Raw genomic sequence first — 22,580 nt, forward strand, 5'->3', positions numbered from 1 at the left:
CGACAAACCCTCATAAGCTTTACAGGAACTTAAATTCAATATAGTAGTAGATTATCTTATCGTTGGTCCTCTTAAGATCGGGCATATGGTGAAAGCTTTATCAGTAGTAGATTTACCACATCTAAAGCCGCACTATTTAGGTAAAATTTGTTCACTGGTATTGATTGAGCTTTAGCTTTTCGTTCAACACGCGCACTTCAATTACAATGCATAGGAGTTGGTGCATGCTCTTCACCAAGTCATCTAACTCATAGTCTCCGTGTTTGAACAGATCAGCTGGTAGTCCGCGGTTATTTATATACTTCGGCATAGTTACATATATTTCCTCATTTCAACGTGCGGTGGCGTGACCGTCATCTTCTTGAAATTGATCCAGAGAATTAGCAGAAATGTCACCTCTACATTTTAAGCACTTTCTGTTCGTCGATTACCAGTTCGCCACTGTCGTTCCTTCGTACTCACGCTGTTTTACCTGACGTTTCTATCTTGTAACGTGACTTGCTGCGCTAACAGTCATTTTTCGGACTCGCTGGTACGTAGTGAGTGAAAAATATCCTTCTATTGGACGGTTGCATCGTTAGGTCGAAGATGGCTCTCTTTGCGAGCAGAGTGGAAAAATTAACAGGTGTGTGCTCCGTGAGGCCTCTGTCACTGTGCGCATTTTCTGAAACTTTAATCCATTGGAAAAAGTCACATCATGGAGCGTGAATTTTTCAACTGTAGGACCGAAGACACTTTGTTTGTCAAGTATGGTGTTAAAGTCGCCAAGTTTATCATAAAATGTGTCTTTATCCATGTCGGCGGCTAAATGCAGATAAACATTATATCTACTGAAGAACCTTGAGGCGAATCGCAACGAAACGCTCGTTCAGAAATAACACCATGCCTATGTTCCTGTGCGACATGTCTCAAATCCGGTCTATACCGAAAACTCCTTGCTGGTCCACCATGGCGCTAAAGTCGTCAAGTTTATCCTGACGGAGATGCCAGCCTTTGCATTGACGAGAACAATGAGTCGGTCAGCGATACCTTGCTTTAAAAGAGGAGGATTATTTCAGTTAATACCCTCAAATCATAGGTGGCTGCATAGATGCAAGAAAAGAGGTAACCGACCTAGTAAGTTTGCACTTCTCTAATATGTTTCACGAATTGGAACAAATTTTGCGCTGAAGCAGACAATTTCACAATCAAAGTTGCTAGTGATAATTTCTGTGTTGAATTTACATAGAACGCTTTGGCCAGTGCTTCGCTTTGACAAATGAGTTAAATTTATAGTTAGGTGCGGTGTCGCTACACAAAGTTTATGGAACGTAAAACGAAGCGAATAGTTGAGAACGTTATTTGCAAATCAAGGAACAAGAGATATAGAGATCTCATTTCAAGGTTTATTATTGATCCACACATTTGTCTTGTCAACTAAGTACTGATACATTGTGTATCGAATCTTTGATATGAGTACGGTATCGATACTTTGTATTCGATATCGTGTTCCTAGTTGCCCTAGTAACCCCATAAGCAGTATATACCGGAGTGACCACCCTCATCGAGACATCACGCTCACATACGGGTTGATTGCTGCGTCTAGGAGCTAGATTACTCAGTTTGCCGAATGTATCCTAACGAGAGCGTAAGTGTCAGGTCTGAGCATGATGACGCGACTGGATCTGCATGCCTGGCGCCACAAACGCAGCATAGTATAAACGATTCAACAATTTTTTTCACCGACGTGAAGGCTTCTCTTATTTCCTACTATTGCTTACGCCATTTTTTGCTGGTAACAATTTAAATAATCTGTTTTCCAACATACATAGGTACATACATATGACTGGGTGTAGATAATTATTTTAATTAAACCTTAATCGCTAAAAATAAACATGTTCACAGTTAATCGCATATCATTACACCACAAATGTCAAAACAAATCAGTCAAAACCATAATTTTGTTTACACCATTCGTTTCGCACCAATTGAACGCAACGCCGTCCGCCTCCAATCTGTTGGCTTATTTACAGGCCAGCTTAAAAATAAACAAATATTCTTATTAGTAAATATGTAGTATCTATATGTATTTGAGAGTACTTAAGTACAACGAAACGCAGGCGAGGATACGGATGTAACGGCATCGAAAACAATTCAATCACTTTCAAGCTGCGTGATATTGTAACATGAAACCAGTCAGAATAAGTACTAATTACAACAAGAATTTTCAGACTAATATCAAACTACACCTTTTGCGGTTGTAAATGAGAAATCGTGAGATATAAATGCGAAAGCGTCACTTCGGTATGAGAATAACCACGTCTAAATGAGAAAGCTTCAAATAAAATTTCGAAAGTGTCAATTTTAGTTGATGATGGTCAATTGTAAATGAGAATAGTCAATTGTAAATGCGAAGCGTCATATGAAAATGAGATAAGTCCACTACAAATGCAAACACGTCATTTCGAAAAGAGAATGCGATGTAAATGCGGAAGCTTGCAACGAACTTCTCCTCACACTGCTGCTTAAACTAGGGAAACCTACGAAGGTGCGTTCGGATTGAAGCGGGGTGGCACACCTAGCTCTGCTTCAGCTTAGCTCAGGGAAAATGGGAGTGGGTTTGCTTCATCCTTGCGCAGCGAAGTCGTACAAAAAGATTTAAATTGTATGCCGAAACAAAAACAAACAAAAAAAATCAAAACCCAAAACGAAACCAGCGAAATGCAAACTGCAGCCAAACAAATAAAAAAAATCTATAACAGAAACAGCCTGCGATTAACTGTCTATAAAATCTGGGTACATGGAGTAGTTTGCGAAAGCAAATGCCGAGGGGAGAAAAAAGGTGGACAAATCCCCCCCTGTCTATACCCACCCAACCTGTTAACCTAGGAGAGATATTCGTTGAGGTTAACCCGATGCATACTTACGTCCTCTCAGCGTGTTATATCCCTACATTTCGTCAATCAAAAAAAATGTAAACCTTCATTTCGATATACAAGATTTTCACATTTTATTCAAAAGAACTTATACTAAGGTTATGGTCCTATGCCTACTGTAGGGTTTGTTTATAATTGTAACTAAATAATATCATCTAAACTTTGTAAATTCTAAACCTATTCATGTGATTTTATATTTAAGTTTGAATTTTGTCATACAAAAATTAGGAATTTAATGGAAAATTTCATTAAATGTTAGTATATTAAAAATAAGAGTCATTCCATTAATTACAATTTTGGATGTACAAAGATTCCGCTAATTAATTCCAATTTCAGATATACACCTACATCGAACAACTCGATATTTTAAATCTTAATTTCACAATTCTTATTTCCAAATGTTCTCCAGTATTAACATTGATTTAATTTTCACCAGACAAACAGATCTAAACTATTCGCAATTTTTCTATCAGGTAAATATAATAACCTCAGAGGAAGAAAACCAAAAACCTTATTGAAAGTATGATTCCTCGTTTCAATCCTGTCTTTAATCACACGATTTTATATATTTATAAATTATAGAAAAATAGTTGTTTTAAATTCTTTCCGTACCAAACGGAAGCGGAAATTGATTAATACCTGAATGTAGGTCGATCCAACTAGTTTAATGGGTATGCATGTAAAAAAGATAAGCGCTGCTAGCATCTACATATCATCAGTAGGTTCGATCGAACTACGTATCCAGGCTATAGCATAGTATTCAACTTTGACATTGTTACTTACATTTCTGTTACTCCATCGATGCGACGTTGGGCCCGACGACGACGACGTTGTAAGAGCTGCTTTCAAACCTGTGGCAAGAGAATGATGTTTGCCTGTGCGGTTGTAAACGCACCATAGCTGATTGATAATTTTTAACACATTAATTACGGTCAAAGCGATTTTGCTACGTGATTAAACACAAAAAAGAGAAGATACAAGGCAGAAAGCCCAGGATTAAATTATTAAATATTGCGAATATTTCATTTACATTTTTTTTTTTCACTGAAATCCTGACGCTTCATTAATAACTATTTTTATTATTTATAACTTTTATAAGTAACACTCTTTACTTCACCTACATAATCGAAAAAAAATTATTACGAGTTACATATCTACTTTCTCTTTTTTTTTCTATTCAAATATCTATAACCAAAATTTCAATATAAAACTTGCAACAATATAAATTTTTATTATAAAATTTGCCTCAATATAAATGTACGCTACAAAGGACTGCGGCATCTTCAGCACGGGTATAATTCGACCAATTAGGGACGTTGATTGACCTGCAATTCCGGTACTAGGGACTTGAAAACTCCACAAGTTACTTCATCGTAACTGGTAACTAAACCTTCACTTTCGTGGCTGATCTATGGCACATTTTTGAAATTTTACGTAGCTTGGGTTCTACTATTATTTAATAATGGCTTATGGCTTTCTTTTAAAGCCTTGAAAAAAAGTTTCTGGCGAGGATGCTTCGTTACTTTTCTTTTTTTTTTCACTTCAAAGTCTCGCAAACCTTGAACTAGTGTTGAACTAGGACTAGCGGTATTTACTGCTATTGTTCCAGCTTAGTGCAATGTTAATCAATAAACAAATAGTAGGCATAGACAAATTTGAAATAATGGTCGGCATAGGTGACTTCACGAACACGCTACCTAAGTATGCTTTCTGTCCTCCAATTATTAATGAAAAAAAAACTATTTATATTTATTCATTACCAAAAAAGTTTCGTATTAGCGAATTAGGTATTTTATGGATTAGGCGTTTACGAATTAAGTACGAATTAGGTTTTCCTGAATTAGGTACGTATGAATTAGGTATTCGTAAATTAAGTAAATATGAATTATGTATTAATGACTAGCGTAAATAGTAATTAGACACACACGAATTAAGTATGAAATAGGTATTCCTAATTTAAGTAAGTACGAATAAGGTTTAAATGAATTCCGTAAGTTGAATTAGGTATTCGCGATTTAATTAAATATGAATTAGATATGTACGAATACATTATAAGTTCGGTATTCATGAATTAAGTATATGTTTATTAGGTGTTATCGACTAAGTAAGCATGTGTCAGGTATAACGATAAAGAATTAATAAATAAACCCGGTACTTTCGAATTAGCCATGAGCGAAATAACTATAAGAAAATGAATTACGAATGGGTGAATTAGGTAATTACGAATTAGGTATCAGCTAATTAGGATTAACGAACTAACGCATCAGATAAATTATGTATTACGGGTTTATTACTTAGTTATTTGCGAACGTCGAAATTACCTATTAATGAAGTAAAGTGCACGAAGGACGTATATAAAAAATATGTTTAAATGTTTTATGCTAAACTCAACTGACCGACGGAAACGTGTAGCGCCACAAGTACTTGAAGAAAACAATTTTTTTTTTCCTTTGTTCTCAAAAAAAATCGCCTGATTATCCCGCTATGGTTTATGCACAAAGTATGTACATAGGTATTTATTGTAACACCTCCAATAGTTATTCTATTGTCGCCATATCACCTAATGTAGAAAACAATTCGATACTCGAATGGCCCTGTAGGGTATATTTGGCATGAGCGCTACAAGCTTCAATTGTAATTTTGAATAGTCAGTTCTAGATGAGAATAGTCAATTGTAAATGCGGTAGCGTCATATGGAAATGAGATTAGTTAATTGGTCATATGGACGCTTTCTCATTTCCAACTGTCTATTCTCAAATATGATAAGAGATGAAGCGGTTCTGGGAGTGTTCGAGAGAAAAGTTCTTCGAAAGATTTATGGGCCTCTGCGCGTTGGCGAGTACCGAAAAAGATTTAACGATGAGCTGTACGAGCTCTACGCAGACATGAACATAGTCTAGCGGATTAAAACGTAGCGGCTGCGCTGGCTAGGCCATGTTATGCGAATGAAAGATGATGCTCCGGCCGAGAAAGTGTTTCTATCGGAACCCGCCTATGGAAGCAGAAGTAGAGGGCGGCCCCCCACTACGCTGGAAGGACCAGGTGGAAAACGATTTAAACTCCCTTAGTGTGACCAATTGGCGCCGGTTGGCAGAGAGAAAGAGCGACTGGCGCGCCTTGTTGGACGGTCATAACCGTTTAAACGGTTAAGCGCCAATTAAGTAAGTATTCTCAAATACAAATGACGCTTTCGCATTTTTATTTGACGCTCTCTTATTTATAAATGACTTCATATCGAAGTGATGGAATTTAGATTTTTAAGGTATATTTCCAACTTATTTGAGGCTGACAAATTAGAGATGGGGCTAGACTGTTTAATTTCGGCGGAAACCTTGACTGAATTGTGAACAATATGTGGTGGAAGCTGGGTTGGGTAATTTTGAAATAAAAAATTCAAAGAAAAATAAAAAATTATTCAAAATTTTAAAATTTCCGATATCATTGGCGTTAACAAGCGCGCCGTAAATAAGAGGGGAAAAAATTGCGTCTTGCTGTGAACGAGGGTAAGCCGAAGTACTTAGTGTCAGCAAAGAAGAAAAGAGTCGCATCGGCACACGACTTGAAAGCAGAGGAAAGCTGAGACCTCCATTCCTTGGTACCCCAATTGGAGCCAGTTATCCCGAAACAGGAATGAATGGCGTAACTTGTTGCATATTTACTTACTTAATTGGCGCTAACGGTTTGAACGTTTGTGGCCGTCCAACAAGACGCGCCAGTCGCTTCTTCGCTGGGTTAACTGGCGCCAATTGGTCACACAAGAGGAATTTAGATCGATTTCCTCTTGGTCCTTCTAGCGGAGTGTGGGCCGCCCTCTTCCTCTACTTCCATAGACGGGTTCCAATAAAAATACTTTCCTAGCCGGATCATAATCTTACATTCGCGTCGCATAGCCAGCGTATCCGCTGCATTTTAATTAGCTGGACTATGTTGATGTCTGCGTAAAGCTCGTACAGTTCATCATGAAATCTTCTTCGGAACTAGGCGCCACTAACGGTCCGTAAATCCTCGAAGAACTTTTTTTCGAACACTCCCGGAGACGCTTCATCTGATGTTTTCATCGCGGCTAAGCGCCAAATAATTATGATCATGATCATAATCGTCATGACATGCCTTGAGGCTTAGTTAACCCTTGTTGATCACTTCCGAACTTGTTGTTGACTTCCGAATTTCAGTTACCATTGGGCTTCCGATGTAAATACTGTCTCCAAAGACATACGAGCATCCACCTGATTCTTGATGGTGGCGAACTTTGAACTCTCCATATAATGGGGTGATGTAACCTTCCAACCAAATTTGGCGAATATATGAACCAATTCGATAAGTCAATGATCAGATAAGTTCCCACCCCACATATGCCTCGAGAGTATGTGGTGGTGAATCCATCAAAAGAAAGTAATGTGATTTGCTCAAGATGAAATCGAAGCTATTCAGACTGCGTATAGCTGGTGTAACTTTTTTCATATTCTATGACTTAAAGGTTGAAGGTAATTAGCGCAAATGGTCATCAGACAGATAAAGAACGTCCACGATGATAGATGTAGGTATAGAGAAACGATGCAATCGGCCCAGGAGACCAAATAAACTTAAAATGTGTTTGAGAAACTGAAAGCTTTGCGGCTTTATGTATCCTTCCATGTTTTCGTAAAAGATCTTTTACGAATCCCACTTGACTGTTCTGATTTCTAAAAACTACTAAACTTTGTGAATGAAACCAGCTCCTTTTAACTTTCATATGTAATTCACCACAACTTTATCATCCTTTTTACAAGTAGATATTTTTGAGTTAAGCAAAAACTCTTAAAATAAAAGCCGAAGGGTGATAGTAGGACGAGTGGCGGATCAGCAACATGCACTTCACTACTCTTCTTTTTGCGGCTACCAATTGACTAGGTCGGTCAGAGGCATAACACGGAAGAATTTTGTCTCGGACCACGCTGCCATTGCTTACGAAAATGTTGCCCTTTTTACATACATATGTATGTGTTGTGCTTCAGCTTGCGAAGGCTTGCGCGCTATTCGATTAAAATATCAAGGCTATTCGAGAAATTCGTTGGCATATCTTATATATAAAAAGAAAGGCGAAAATGTGTGTTAGTTTGTAGCCTGTGTGAAGAGATGCGCCAGTCGATTTTGTTCAAACTTTCACATAATTTGCAATCGACGCACAGGGTCTCGAGATACAGGCCAAAATGTGGACCCCGGTACCCCTAGAATGTGTTTATACAATATCGATATCAAATGAAAGCTGTTGATAAGTGCTTTAGTAGAGGTAAATTTTCATACCCCTGGGTGACTATGATCTCGAGATATAGGCCAAAACGTGGACCCGGGTACCCCTAGAATGTGTTTATACAATATGAATATGAAATTAAAGCTGTTGATGAGTGCTTTAGTAGGGGGTAATTTTCATACCCCTGGGTGACTAGGGTCTCGATATATAGGCCAAAACGTGGACCCGGATACCCCTAGAATGTGTTTTAGATTATGGGTATCAAATTGAAGCTGTTGATATGTGCTTTAGTACAGAGTAAGTTTTATGCCGCTGGCAGACTAATGTCTCGAGATATAGGCCAAAACGTGGACCCGGATACACTTATAATGTGTTCTTACATTATGGGTATCAAATTCAAGCTGTTGATGTGTGCTTTAGTACAGAGTAAATTTTACACCGCTGGGTGAGTAGGGTCTTGAGATATAGGCCAAAACATGTACCCGGATTCCCCTAGAATGTGTGTGTATTATGCATATCAAATGGAAGCCGTTGCTGAGAGCTTAAAGTAATTTTCATTGTGATATTCGATTTAATCGCATCAACCTGGCAAAACTGATAAATATGCATGCGAACACGAAATAAAGACATGAATTAATAATACCCACATACCTATTTACATACGTTCTATTCGATTTGCCTGAAATTTGGTATATAAATTTGTCTATATTAGTAATTACGATGCTTTTTTCCGGGAAGTAGACCAGAGACGGACTGGGATTAGGAATAGGACTGGGACTGAGACTGAGACTCGGAGTGGGACTGGGACTGAGATTCGGAATGGGACTGGAACAAAATACATACGACCCTCTGGGAGTGGCAATAAGGGATGAAGAAGAATTAGAAGAACTCGAGAGAAGAGAATAGAGAAAAGGAGGAGGAGACTGAGAAAGAGATAGAATGAGACGAAGATGGAGATAAATGAAGCGAAAAGGACGGAGGGGGTAGTGAATAAAAAGATTATTAAAAAGTGTAGAGGGGGAAGGGCAGAGTTAGACGGAAAAAGCTTATTAAATGTATGCAGATAGATAAAATTTAGGGCAGAACAACGTCGGCCGGGTCTGCTAGTGTATGTATATCTATATTGTTACGAATATTAGCAAAACTAAGGGGTGCTGCTTTCTCTAAGCCGATGCTAAGCAGTGACGTGAATTCACATCAATAATTCAATCATTATGTCTACACATATGTACGTACTCCTGTAGGAATGAAAACGGCGACCTTGTAACTGATGTCCAGAGAGTGCTTAGATTATGGAGGGAACACTTCTCTGCTCTCCTAAATGGAGGCAGCAATTCACCGCGCAGAGATGAAGAACACGATCCCACAATCGATGATGATGGAATATATGTCCCCCCGCCCGATTATGACGAAGTTAGAATAGCAATAACCAGATTGAAAAACAACAAGGCCGTGGGCGCTGATGGATTGCCTGCGGAGCTATTCAAGTTCGGCGGCGAGGAGTTGGTAAGGCGCATGCAGCAGCTTCTTAGCAAAATATGGGCGGACGAAAGCATGCCCGACGGTTGGAATCTAAGTGTTCTTTGCCCAGTCCACAAGAAGGGGGATACTGCAAAATGCACCAACTATCGTGGAATCAGCCTTCTTAATATCGCATATAAGGTCCTTTCAAGTGTATTGTGCGAAAGATTGAAGCCCACCGTGAACCGGCTGATTGGACCTTATCAGTGCGGCTTCAGACCTGGTAAATCTACCATCGACCAGATTTTCACAATGCGCCAAATCTTGGAAAAAAAACCGTGAAAAGAGAATCGACACACATCACCTCTTCGTCGACTTTAAAGCCGCCTTCGACAGCACGAAAAGGAGCTGCCTATATGCCGCTATGTCTGAATTTGGTTTCCCCGCAAAACTTATACGGCTGTGCAAAATGACGTTGAGCAACACCATCAGCTCAGTCAGAATTGGGAAGGACCTCTCCGAGCCGTTCGAAACTAAACGAGGTTTCAGACAGGGTGACCCCCTATCGTGCGATTTCTTTAATTTAATGCTGGAGAAAATTATACTAGCTGCAGAACTTAACCGCACTGGAACAATATACTATAAAAGCGTGCAATTACTGGCATATGCTGATGACATTGATATCATCGGCCTAAACACCCGCGCTGTTAGTTCTGCTTACTCCAAGCTGGAAAAAGAAGCGGTAAAGATGGGTTTGATGGTGAATGAGGACAAAACGAAGTACCTGCTGTCATCGAGCAAAGAGTCAGCGCATATGCGCCTTGGCAACCACGCTACTGTTGGCAGCCATAATTTCGAAATAGTAAAAGACTTCGTTTATTTGGGAACCAGCATCAACATTAGCAACAACATCAGCACTGAAATCCAGCGAAGAATCAATCTTGCCAATAAATGCTACTTTGGACTAGGTAGGCAATTGAAAAGTAAAGTCCTCTCTCGGCGAACGAAAATCATACTCTACAAGTCACTTATCGTACCCGTCCTGCTATATGGGGCAGAAGCATGGACCATGACAACAGCAGATGAAGCGGCTTTGGGAGTGTTCGAGAGAAAAGTTCTTCGAAAGATTTATGGACCTCTACGCGTTGGCGATGGCGAGTACCGAAGAAGATTTAATGATGAGCTGTACGAGCTATACGCAAACATCAACATAGTCCAGCGAATTAAAACGCAGCGGCTGCGCTGGCTAGGCCATGTTATGCGAATGAAAGATGATGCTCCGGCCAAGAAAGTGTTTCTATCGGAACCCGCCTATGGAAGCAGAGGTAGAGGGCGGCCCCCACTCCGTTGGAAGGACCAGGTGGAAAACGATTTAAACTCCCTTGGTGTGACCAATTGGCGCCGGTTGGCGGAGCGAAGGAGCGACTGGCGCGCCTTGTTGGACGGCCATAACCGTTTAGACGGTTAAGCGCCAATTAAGTAAGTAAGTAAGTAAGAAGTGTCGCTCACACATACAAGCGCATGGGGTGTGAGAGAAGCTATACAAATTATACAATTGTAGTTACACTGAGAAGTTTGAGAGCTGATGGACTAGTAGATTCTGGAAGCGCCTAGAAGATGCAACGGTGAAATCAGACAGTATATAAGGCAACAAGTGTAGAGGCGCTGAAATTCAGTTTGATTAGAGTGTTCAAGCAGTTTCGATTAAGACGATATCTAGCGAGCAATAGCAGTATTATTTTGAATAGTAGAGTTTCATTTGAGCTATCAATCAGTTTGGTTATTAAGCAAGCTATTCGTTGGACAGTTTGAGTGTTATTGTGAAGTACTTTAATAAAGGCCATTTTGCATTATTACAAATTGGAGTTATTTATTCAACAGTTTAGTGATTCGAACTTAGCAGAGGATTGCAAATAAGAGGACTTGCAAGTAAATTCGTTACAATATGTATAATGTAATCAGTTGCGTAGATAGCCTTGGGACATGGGGAGGGATAGAAAATGTGCAATGACGTAATTAGAGTTTCAGTGCTATAATACATAGGAAATCAGTCTTTAGCATTTTAGTATAGTCTATATATTAGTCAACAAATTGTTTATTATTTATTATATGTTTGAGCAGACCCTTGATCATTTTTTGAGACTAAACCTGAATATACATATACATACATATATACATTACCGACTCCGATGGGGAAGGGGGGGGGGCGGTTGGGGATCTATCCCCTAAATCCCCCCAATCTACGCTACTGAATGTAATATAGTATATAATGTATGTTGAAATGTAAAAACAAATCTTGTTTATCTAATACATACATAATACACGAATTCAGTAGGGAGCATCACGCCCTGCTCCGAAACGTGTTAGGACCGTCCCTATATCGCAATACTCGGCCTTTAACGGATCCCGTATTCCGCGCCCATTCACATCTATAACCAACACAATCTGTTTACCGCATTTTTTAGTTCATGCCAACAGCGAGTGATACGCGTATGTCTATCGCATGTTAAAAAAAAACAGCAAAACACATAGGGAAACCCTGACGAACAATTTAAAACAGCCAGCAGCTGTAGCAGCATTCCGTATTATAAAAATAAAGCGCGCGAAAAATGCTAACGCTAGGCGTATGTATGTATGGATGTGTTCAAAATGAAGTGTGATTAATTGACAATTCATTGCGAAAAGCTCAGTAAAAGATCTGTTAGTAAACAAAAAGCCCGACACATTAGCAGTTTTTCTTAACGGTGAGTTTAACACAAGCTTATGCATTATGAGTAGGTTGCACGTATTTTTATGGAGAACGGTAGAATGAGCGACACTGGCGCCATCTGATATTGAAAAGTAGCCAACTCTCAAATTTTGTTGCCAGCAAATCATAAGAAGAATTTGACATTTGCTTTGGCTAAGGGTGTTGGCACACTTTACAAGTGGAATTATTTTTCCGACTGGTTGGTAAATTTTCTAACATTTTTCGCAATTAAAAACTGCAAAATAAGAAATGAATACGACACAAAATATGTTAGCAAGTATTTTTGTTGTATAGAGAGAATGTTTTTAACAGTGCTTTGCGAAACTTTGTATGTGAATGGGCAAGGCGAAATAAACTTCAATTGCCAAGTTTGAAGTTCCTTCATATTTACAAACGGAACATTTTAGTTGATTGTGGCGAAGTTATTTGAATGCATTAGCTTGTGTTAAACGCATTTATATCAAAAATGTCATTGTGCCGCGGCCTAAAGTATCGGCGCTGACTACAGCTGATAACAAGCGGCATCGAGAAGCACCCAATGCGATTGACCTGAGTCGTCGTTGGCTGGTAGCTAAATTGAGCTTTTACATATCTACATTAGGGTGCTCCTATAAATCAAACAAATTATTTTTTCCCATCTCATGCCTTTAGACAGTAATAACATATACATTTTGGTCCCGATTGGAGACCGTTAAGGCCGTTTTAAGCAGGGGTCCATGCTAAGATTACCCTATGAAGATTTCATATACTAAAATCTGAGCTTTAACCATTGGGCGAAACCCTTAAACGTTCTTATCAGACTAAAATTTATATGTGCTGTCGCCAACTATGCTGCCGTTAATAGGGAAAATGCAGTAAAATACACTTACTGCCTTTTAGGAATTTTAATGCCAATAAATTTCTGCGATTACAATTAACAATGAAAGTTCACTTGAAAAATCTAAAATTTCCCATAGAAAAATCATAAATTTGACCCTTGTAAGATATTCCTTCCCTCTTTCCCATCGGGACCAAAAATTGTGAGTCTGGAAACAATTTACTGATTGATAAGGACCATCCTTATAAATGTACATAGAAAGGATCGGCAAGCGAGCTAAAATAGGCAAAGATAAATATAGCGAATAAAATTTCCATAAATACGCGTGAATTCGATAACGAATTGAGTGATTGATACGAATAACGTAAACGCAATTTCTGTACAACCAAATATAAACTTTGCCAATATTAGGTACATATTCGACTATATACAGGTTTTGGATTAGCTGGAAGAAATACGAAAAACTGTGACCTATTCCATAATTAAGTGGATTCTAGCTTCGCTGGAAAATTATAATTGGCGCTTACAACGTTATTCGTGTCAACCTTTCATATTTTCAATACGAACTCATTTTAAAAACGAGGAATAAGTATACTTGTCAGCGCGTATTCAAAACAACGATTTGTTGTTATATATATTGGAAGTCCTGGTTTTGCAACCTTTTTTAACATTGAGAGTGTTTTTCACGTGGCGGGTTTAAAGCCCACACATGATACTGATCCTTAGTCATAACAAATGCGCCGTACTTCTGCCCATAAGGCCTGAGTAAAGAGGCGAAACAAGTGGGTCTTGTTGTAAACGGCCGATACAATTTCGAAACATTGAAGGAATTCATCGATTTGGAAACCAGCGCTCATTACCATCGAAGAGTCACTTTTGCTCTTTTCTACACCAACAAAGATAACGCTCTTTAACTCTTCATATATTGCTCGAAATCGTAGACTATATCGACAGCAATTAGGTTTTTGCAGCTCCGTAAGGATTTCTCATTTCCTCTTATACAAAATTTTATTCGTATGTTCACCAGTCAATGTTATTGATAATTTGCTGTAGTTATGAATTGATTATCGATGTACCATCAAACCTAATCTTTATAGTGAGGCAGGAGGCTCAGAGTTAAGGACCCAGTTGTTTTTAAAAATATCAAACATGCCGCACAGTTTTGTTCGTTGGTTTTTCAAATTAAAGTATATTTTTCTTTAATTTCGGCCACCCAATGTAATTATTAAAGGTTACACTGAAATACTTCCTTACTTTTTTTAAGTAAATTTACACCAAAATATCTCACACCGGCCGCCGTGCTCCGCATACCACACCGAAGATCTTGGCTCCACTCCTTGGACAAAAACAACACCAAAATTTAAAACAAAAATTTTGAATAAAACAGTTTTTCTAATCGGGGTCGCCCCTCGGCAGTGATTAGGCAAGTGCCATGACAAGCTTTATAGTAAAAACTCATCTGCCTTGCAGATGCCGTTCGGAGTCGGCATAAAATATGAAGGTCCCGTCCCGCCAATTTGTAGAAAAAATGAAAAAAGCATCACGATGCAAATCTTTTCGGAGGTTAACGCGCCTAACATTTATTTATTTTTATCTCGGAATTTTTATAATTTAAAGATCTTGAAAACTTTTATTATAATGGAAGCCCTGTTCATATGTTTACATGCATGAAATCACATTAAAGCCCCGACACATAAGCAGTTTTTCATATAGATTAGTTTAAAGCAAGCTTATGCATTATAAGTAGATTGCACATATTTTTATGGAGAACGGTAGAATAAGCGACACTGGTGCCATCTGATATTGAAAAGTGGCCAACTCCCAAATTTTGTTGTAAGAAAATCATAAGAAGAAGAATTTGACATTTGCTTTGGCTAAGGGTGTTGGCACACTTTGCAAGTGAAATTATTTTTCCTACTGGTTGGTAAATTTTCTAACCTTTTTCGCAATTAAAAACTGCAATTTAGCAATCGATTACGACACAAAATATGTTAGCAAGTATAGGGAGAATGTTTACAAAAGTGCTACGCGAAATTTTGTATGTGGATGGGCAAGGCGTAATAAACTTCAATTGCCAAGTCTGAATTTCCTTCATATTTACAAAAGCAACATCTTGGTTGATTGGGGCGATGTTATTGGCATGCATAAGATTGTGTTAAACGCATGTATATGAAATTGTACCGCGGCCAACTCAACTAGTGGCGCCTAAAATCCGGGCTTAGCACGGCAGCATAAATCTAATTTAAAAGCCTTCCGCGATTTACAACCAGATTGACTGAATTTTTGTATGTGTGTGTGTCGGGTATTTGACGCTTGCCCCGCGACTATCAAATAAAAAGCCATCAATCAACATTTGCATTGAGAAACCGTAGCGTTAGGACGTGAATATGCCGTCATCGGATGATGACTTTTTTTTACTTGCAACTACAGCAGTTTTATTAAATAATAAAAAAATTAATAAAAATTTTATTAAAGAATAATAAAAGCTTTACATTCCATAAAGCTGCTAAACATTGATAATTTTCAATAAATTTTAATATGAATTGCTGTTCTTCCGCGCACTTGTTCATTTTGAATGTCGACACAAACTAAATACAACACTGCGTTTTGTCAATCACACCCCGCGACTATCAAATAAGCTAGCGTCAAATGAAAAAATCAAAATTTTTTGATTTTCATCAACGTGTAGCCGACAACAAATACGTGTGTCACGAAGCCACCCGACTGCACTAACACACACAAAATTCAGTCAATCTGGTTGTAAATCGCGGAAGGCTTTTAGACAATACAATGCAAGTAAAGAACTTCGCACGTCATCCTTCAACCTCTTTGCTTAAGGTGAAGTAGCGTAATCTCCTCCCCTTGAGCTTATGACTATGTGTGCGTACATACATTGCACTAATCTGAAATATCCACTTCAATTTTCTTTAAGTAAAAAAAACAGCAAAAATTGTACATGCACATATATATAAACATCCAACAATTTACTCGTAAACAACAACAACTGTGTCCTATTGAGTTTAGCGGACTTTGACCAAAAACTTGGTTTACTTTGGTGCATACGTAACCGTTTCGCGCCACTAGTCTACGCTGCACCATAGATGCTGCTAATACAGATTGACTTAAGTACGTTGTGTGACATTCGTAAATGGTGATCCATTGCATATGCGGATTATGTCTAGCTCGTACATTCATTTCCGCTCATGAATTCCTCACCAACAATGCTACAAATGATGGCGCCTGTTATGCCTAGCGGTTTCGGTTGTAAAACGTATTGAAGAAAGAATAGAAAAAAACATATTACGTCATTTGATATTCACCCATACATAATACTAACAGATCGATTAGCATATCCCAAGCCACATCAATATCTATGTATGTATAAACATACCTACAAAGCGTTATGTTTGGTTTTCATTAGGCCAAAACCACTGACATAAAAAATTGCACCACACTGACCCGCTAGCCATTTGGTGTCAAATGCGAGAGTTGAAAAGGGATGCAAGCCGCATTTACAGAAAAAAGGGATAGGCAGAAAGGATTGAGTGTGAGAAGCTAAAGCTGCTAGCCACCAGGAATAACGCGCGCAAATTTTGCGAAAATTCGGCGACATACAGAAGGTTTTAAGCAAGGGGCAAAATCCTATAAAAATAAAAATGGTGACCTGGTTAGCGATGCCCATAAAGTAATTAGATTATGGAGGGAACACTTCTCTGTGCTTATAAATGGAGAGAGCGATGAAACACCCAGGAAACGGATGAATCCGAGCACGTAATCGATGAAAATAGATTTAATGTTCCTCCACCCTACTACGACGAAGTCGAAATAGCAATTACTAGATTAAAAAATAATAAGGGCGCTGGCGCTGATAAATTGCCTGCGGAGCTATTCAAATATGGTGGCGAGGAGTGGGTAAGGCGCATGCATCAACTTCTGTGCAAAACATGGTCTCACAAGTGCCCGCATTTACACTTTTTTATGTAATTCTTTTTGTTGTTAAATTTTCACAATTTTATGCCAAATAGTCTTTTATAAAAAATATTTTGAATATCTAGTTTTATATTTAATAAATTTCAAACAATAATAGTGAATTCAAACCGTGCAAGCTGCAGTAAATCTTAAATTGTTTTCCAAATATTATTTAACACTATGGTTTATAATTCCTTTGGAAAAAAGACTTAATTTTTTGTATTATGGGACTTGAGTCACCCTGATGTACATATATACCTACGCTTTGATATGAACAGCAGTGTTGCCAGGTTAGCCTTTTCGAGGCTAGATTTGGCCTTTTTTTTTTGCCTTTAGCCTCGAAATTTTGGGTTTAGCTTCGTGACTTTTTTCTAGCCTTTTTTACTCCGAATGTATTTTTAATAATTTCTAAAATAAAATAATTTAAATAGTTCCTGTGAACACCTAATACCTAATAATATGAGTTCTCTACAAAAGATTAATTCTTTTTCTGCTGAAAATTCGTTGAAAGTTTTAAAGCCAGATGTATTTTCTTACTTTGAAAAAGAGAAGTATAGTTATTCCTCAAGTCAAATAGCATTAATAGAGCTGCATTGGCGAAAAGTTATAACTATACAATGGAAAAATGTACACTCCACCATGGAATTTTGGTCGGCAGTCCGAGAACATAAAAATGCATTAAACGAACTTCCTTTTTTAGAACATGTCGACTTCATATTTAGTTTTTTAGTATTACTACTCAGTAACGCGGAGTTTGAAAGAATTTTTAGTGGCATGAAAATTCTGAAAACTAAATTAAGGAACAAACTAAAAATTAAAATGCTTATCTAAATGTTTAATGATTTTGAAATAACCGATGATCTCATATCTATAGTAAATAGCCAAACTTTATATGCAGACTTAAGCTCTTCTGATTCTTCAGACGGGGAATATTTTATGTAAATAATTAGTTTGAAATATTTTTTTTTTATGTATATGCACATATGCAATCATTTAAAGTAATTCCATATGCTAGTCAAGGAAAATGTGCCTGATATGTTTTGAAACAAGAAGTTATGTTTATAAGTTTTTATTTACAAATGTGTAAACTAAAATATAAAAAAAATTTAATGAATTAACCAAAACAATTTCTGGCCTTTTTTTAGCTTCTTTTTTTTTCTAAATTTAGCCTTTTCTAACCTTTTTTTTTTGTCAATCTAGCTTCTTTTTTATTCATCACCTGGCAACACTGATGAACAGTACAAATGTTTACTTATATATACGTTCGTTTTCACTCAGCATGCGCTAGTGAGATTACGAGTATGTTGAAATGAGTCATTCTTCATATTTCAACATCTACTCAATTTGTTAGTCATTTGACAACAACTCAACAAGAAGCAGAGTGGCGCAGTGGAAGCGTGCTGGGCCCATAACCCAGAGGTCCGAGGATCGAAACCTTGCTCTGCTAGCGGGAGTTGGCAAAATTTTACGCATACTTTTTTTTAATTAAAATGTTTTTTAAATATTTGATACAATAAAATCATCTAAAAGTAGCTCAATGAATTGAATTTTTATTTGAATACTCGTTTACAAATCAACCACGAAAAAATGAGCATGTGGGAGCACACATAATTATCTAAATATATTGGCACATAGTCATAGTCAAAATAAAATAGGTTCTAAACTTTGTTGCAGTTTTTTTACAAACAGTCCATTTGAAATTATGTCAAAAAGGTGTAACTAACTGTAAAACTATTTTAATTTGACTATGGCTATGCGCCATCAATATTGAAGGTACCTCAAATAGTAACTCAAATTATTGTAAACTATGTTTCCGGGTTTCATTTGTGGCTCCTAACCAAGGAGTTGTCAGTTTTGAAACTAATCAATCAATCCGTACTGTTCTTACGGGGCATATATGTGTCAGTAATGATAATCACAGTACAATTGAATTTTTTTTTATTAAGCTGGCACATGTCCACCTTTTCGCAAAATTTACATTTTGTTTAATTTAAAACGCCCCATATCCAAGTTTATCCTTTTTGGGCACGCCACGCAACAAGTCTCCACAGATAACTGGGACCCCATACTTATTTATCTGGTTACCTCTAAACTCCCAGAAAATACAGTCACGTTGTGGGAGCAATCTCTAACCTCAAGAAGAGAACTTCCGAACTGATCCCAAATTGACCAGTTCCTCACAACGCGATACGAAGTGGTAGAAAGAGTTGATCAATGGCGCCCAAGTAAAAGTAAATTCACTCCTCCTCAAACTAAATAGATCTACAGCTCAGACTCAGTCTCACGCAACAGAGCTTCGAACGATGTACAAATGCTCAATGTGCAAAACCTCCTCTCATCCCTTGATAAATTGTTTTAAATTTAAGAAATTGTCTACCTCTGACCGCAGGAAGTTTGTCAAAGAAAACAATATGTGTTTCGATTGTCTCTCCCAGTCACACATGTTGAAAGATTGTCCTAGCCGTCAAACCTGCAATCAATGTCGAGATCGGCACAACTCAGTGCTTCATGAAGACACTTCACCCACGCCGAAGAGACAACCCTCCCGATCGCAAAGGACAACCTCCCAAACCACAACGACAAACCCCATTAACTCATCCGATAAAACCCCGGATCAAGCCGATCTTATGTATGAAGAAACTTCCTGCTCTCAGAAAAGCCAAGTACAATCGTTCTGTGCAGAAACTGATTGTAAAATAATTTTTCCCACGTCTATCGTCCCGGTAGAACATAGAGGGGAGATATTCAAACTTAGAGCTCTCGTAGATCAGGGATCTGAAAGAACCTTCATTTCCACAAGAGCCCAAGACAGTATCAGACTCCCTTACAAACCCTCCAAGTTTGAAATCTCTGGCATGGGAGGGAAAGTAGTGCAAACCGCAAATAAACTGTGTTCCCTGACCCTTGTTTCCGCCGATTTGCAAACAAAAATCAATGCGGAAGCGATAGTATTACCTCGGCTGACAAAAATGCTCCCAAACTTCCAATTGACCAACGAACTCCAAGCGACATGGGCGCACCTTAACCTCGCGGATTCGAATTGTCACTCTCCATCCCAAATGGACCTTGTTTTAGGTAGTGACATAATCCCCCAAATAATTAAGGAAGGCGTTGAAAGGCTCTCACCCCACCTGTTAGCCCAAAACACGATATTTGGATGGATCATTAGCGGCAAGGCGCCAGTGGAAGTAACCTCCTACTCCATTCATGTATCAGAGGCAACAAATAACGGGCTAAGCTCCCTACTAAAGAAGTTTTAGGAATTGGAAGAAATACCCAGCTTCAATGACAAAACTCCTGAAGATGAGTTTTGTGAAAATTATTACACAGGCACAACTACCCGCGCGGATAATGGTGGTTATGTGGTGAGGCTCCCCTTTAAGCCTAGCTTTCCTGACGCGATCTCCTTATCCAATTCGTGCCCCTCTGCCCTCAGCCAATTTTTAGGGATGGAAAAAACTCTCCCCAGAATAGAAAATCTCAAGGAACTATATGATAATATATTAGAAGAATATATCACCCTCGATCATATGGAAGAAACGGGTTCCCATGAAAAGTTCCACGAAGGCAAATGCGCCTCGTTTTATCTCCCCCATCATGGGGTTATAAAGCCCGAGAAAAAAACCACGAAGGTGAGGGTCGTATTTAACGCCTCGTAAAAATCGGCATCAGGATACTCCCTTAATGATGTTCTCTATACCGGATCTACCCTCCAACCAGATCTGATGCTCCTTATTCTCAAACGGAGGACACACCAGTTTGTTTTTAACGGAGACGTCGAAAAAATGTATCGTCAAATCATAATGCATGAAGACGACAGAGACTATCAGAGGATCGTCTTTCGCTCATCTCTGAGCGACCCCATAAAAGACTATCGTCTGAAAACAGTCACATTTGGTGTGAACTGTGCCCCCTACCTCGCCATACGTACTCTTCACCAACTGGCCAAAGATGTAGAAGAAACTTTTACCAAAGCCGTCCCTGTCTTGACCAAAGAAACGTATGTAGATGACATTCTCTCTGGCGGCCATGAAATTCGAAAACATCGTCCCCGCCCTAGGCGCGTTCAGCGGCTAGAGCCTCTTGCAGCTCTTGAAGAGTCCGTAAAGCATCGCGTACGAGGAGGTCTGAAACCTTTCCCCTAAAAGCGGCAGTCTGCAGCCCTTGAGCAGTGCACCGAACGGTGCGTCGAGCGGCAGTAGATGCTGGCGGTTGTGCGTCGATAGCTGGACGAGAACGAGAGGGAACTGGGCGAGAACGGGGTCGCACAGTGGGCGCAGAGGGTACCGGAGGTGGTACTACTTGGTGACCAGGCCCGGGTGCCTGGGTGTGACGCGGGATGCTCGGGGTTGCATCCCGTCGATGCAGCAGAGAGTGATGTCGTAAGCCACAAGTTCGGCAGCGATCATGTGAGATGCATTCATCAATGGCGTGCGATAGCGCTAAGCAATTTAGGCAGAATTTATGCGCCCTCGCGAGAATCCATCGTTTTGGCGGCTTCAGTTTCTAGAAGACGCTGCCATTGCGAAGAGCGTGGGTTTGTGTACATACGCGGCATCGTCGGTAGTCGGTTTGCAGCGGCGGGCTGCGCGCGACCACTGCTGACCGCAAGGAATTTCGGGGTGCCCGTTGCTGATCGCGATCCATGACAATCTGGAAGTATAATTGTAAATGCCTTTTAGGTGAGAGAAATGTTAAGGCAGGGAGTTTCAGTAGGCATTATGTTGCGAAATACGACTATTAGTGACATTGATGTGGTAAGAGTGGGCAGAGGTGGTTTGAGAGTAGCTACGAATTCTCCGGGTTTTCCCGAAATGGTGGGCTTTCAGTCTGAGGGAGGAAACAGAGCTTAACAAGTGGTCGTGTGAGGGTGCCGGTTTGCGTACGAACGTCAACAACACGTATATGGTCGTCAGGTCCTGGATGTATTTTTTCAATACGTCCAAGGCGCCATTCAGTCGGGGGAAGCGAGTCGTCGTGAATGCGGACACACCCACCGACCTTGGGTTCAGGTTGTGGATTTTTCCACTTCTGTCTTTTCTGGAGATCCTTTAGGTAGCCTTCCTTCCACCTTTTGCTGAATTGATGATGTAAACTTTTTACCCTGTCCCATCGGTTTATAAGAGATAAATCCGCGTGATCCACTTCAGGGATAGCGAGGAGGGGGCTACCTCTGAGAAAGTGGCCGGGGGTCAGCGCGGCAAACTCGGTGGGATCTTGGGACAAAGGTGAGATAGGACGAGAGTTCAATACGGCTTCTATTCTTACCAAGAGGGTGGTAAATTTTTCAAAGGTGAACTTGTGGGTTCCTGCAGTCCTGTACAGCCGCGACCGATCACAAATTGTTATCAATATCCTCTAACGGGAGTCCAAGGAAACTTGCCGCTTCAACAGGGGTGGACCATAAGGAAAGGGGTGTTAGAGGCGTTGGTTCCACAT

The 22,580-nt window shown here is 39.2% G+C and overlaps 1 long non-coding RNA gene and 1 other non-coding gene across 3 annotated transcripts in view; one reads left to right on the top strand and one right to left on the bottom strand.

The window, feature by feature from the left end:
• Nucleotides 1-1,883: 1,883 nt before the first annotated feature.
• The window catches only part of LOC137249876 (uncharacterized), a 72,304-nt gene continuing 51,607 nt past the window's right edge, over nt 1,884-22,580 (bottom strand). The window contains exons 5-6 of one of the 2 annotated variants that reach the window (XR_010952584.1): nt 3,699-3,861; nt 1,884-2,017 (exon numbers count right to left, since the gene is read on the bottom strand). This is a non-coding gene — a long non-coding RNA (uncharacterized lncRNA). Of the gene's footprint in view, nt 2,018-2,975; nt 3,862-22,580 lie in introns of those variants that run through there. The other variant, XR_010952583.1, reaches the window with a different exon arrangement.
• On the top strand, nt 18,517-18,588 carry TRNAM-CAU (transfer RNA methionine (anticodon CAU)). Its single transcript has one exon. It is a non-coding gene; the product is annotated as a tRNA-Met (tRNA).

The sequence above is a fragment of the Eurosta solidaginis genome, chromosome 4 (genome assembly GCF_040869045.1).
Source record: "Eurosta solidaginis isolate ZX-2024a chromosome 4, ASM4086904v1, whole genome shotgun sequence".
In the NCBI taxonomy this organism is placed as follows: Eukaryota; Metazoa; Arthropoda; class Insecta; order Diptera; family Tephritidae; genus Eurosta; species Eurosta solidaginis.